Source organism: Eumetopias jubatus, unplaced genomic scaffold (assembly GCF_037043125.1).
Source record: "Eumetopias jubatus isolate StellerSeaLion01/CBP00866 unplaced genomic scaffold, mEumJub1_p1.0 scaffold_11, whole genome shotgun sequence".
Taxonomy (NCBI): Eukaryota; Metazoa; Chordata; class Mammalia; order Carnivora; family Otariidae; genus Eumetopias; species Eumetopias jubatus.
The window spans coordinates 54,314,516-54,316,285 of NW_028274817.1; the positions used below are offsets into that span (position 1 = coordinate 54,314,516).

General features: G+C 42.2%; 1 pseudogene; it reads right to left on the reverse strand.

The window, feature by feature from the left end:
* Nucleotides 1-276: 276 nt before the first annotated feature.
* LOC114207455 (polyadenylate-binding protein 1 pseudogene) lies at nt 277-1,569 on the reverse strand (annotated as a pseudogene).
* Between the last annotated feature and the right edge of the window lie 201 nt (nt 1,570-1,770).

Here is a 1,770-nt window from a genome sequence, read left to right on the forward strand (position 1 = left end):
ACCAGTGGGGATAGGCTTCTGGTTGGATGCTGGCCTTCCTACTTTAAATTTAAGAGGCCTGCGGACATTTGCAACAGCTGTAACTTTTTTGAATCTTTGGTTTGCAGGTGGTCTTAAAGCAGAAGTTTGAGGGTAAAGAGCCATTTTTGGGGTTGTCATATTGGTGGTTTGATAGGTTGACTTGACCCCTGGCACTTGTGGCTGTATGCAAGTGCTGACTGATGGCTTAGGTGCTGCTACTGAGTGGATAGCATAATGTACATTCTGAGATGGATGTTATTTGGCCCTTACCACAGGCTTGTAAAAATGTACATTGCTACATTGAGACTGAGGAAGATTTGGTATGAAGTTATTGGATGATGGTATCTTTCGATAGTTGAGTATAGGATCATCTCCATCTCTCACAGCTGAGATTCTTTCCATATAGTTCTTGGTGAGGAAAGCCTGGCGCTCATCCTTACTTTGTGCAATAGCCACATACAGTGGTTTGGTGATCACAATTTTTCCATTCATTGCCATGACAGCTTTATTAGCTTCCTCAGGAGATGTATAGCAAACAAAACCAAAGCCTTTGCTGTGGCCTGCCTCCATCATGACCCTGGCACTAGAGATTGTGCCAAAGAGGGAGAATTCTCCTCTCAGTCGTTTGTCATCAATATCATCTTCAAGATTTTTCACATAAAGGTTAGCACCCTTGCACTTGGTGAGTTTACCCTGTTTTATTTGTTCAAATTTATGTTTTAGTTCAGATTGTCTCTTTAGGTTTTCTGGGCTCTACCAACATGAATTTGATTTCCATTAAGGACTTTTCCATTTCATCCTTTCAATGGCTTTCTTGGCATCTTCAAAATTCTCAAAATTCACAAATCCAAAGCCTTTGGATTTTCCACTTTCATCAGTCATAACTCTTACACTTAATACAGAATCAAACTCACCAAAAACCTCTTTAAGACATTCATCATCTACATCATCTCCAAAATTCTTGATGTAAACATTGGTAAATATGTTTGCTTTAGCTCTCAGCTCTGCTTCCCTTTCTTTGTGAGGTTTAAATTGCCCAACAAAAACTTGGCTACCTTTCAGCAGAATATCATTCATCTTTGCAATGGCCCTTTTAGCAGCTTCTGAGTTCTCAAAATGCACAAATCCAAAACCTTTTGATCCATTTTCATCGGTTACTACTTTACAAGAAAGAATGTTTCCGAAGACAGAAAATGTATCATAAAGGGACTTATTATCAATAGACTTATGAAGATTTTTGATGAATATATTGCCCACTCCACTCTTACGAAGTGATGGGTCACACTTGGACCACATAATATGCAGTGGCTTGCCATTGATAATATCAAAGTTCATAGTGTGCAGAGCCCACTCAGTATCAGCCCGCAGCAAGAAGTTCACGTAAGCGTAGCCCAGAGAGCAGCGCGTTACCAGGTCACTGCACACCTGAATGGAAAGGATTGGCCCAGCAGAGTTGAATTTCGCATACACCATTGCCTCATTCACTTCAGGTTGCAGGTTTCCGACATAGAGTGTGGACATTTCAAAGTGGGGAACTGAAGCACTCATCTTAAGTTAGGTCTTGAGCGAAATCTTGAGGGAGGTCTCAAGCAGGTGCCACGACAGGATCTCTTTCAGTGGAACAGTCAATGAAAGGAGGAATGGAGGCCAGGAACACTCTGGCCCCAGCCACAGTCCCAGCGGGGAGCTCAGCCCTCGGAAACTGAGCCTATAGACACCAGGTTATGGTGAGTCACGAACATTGCCAGT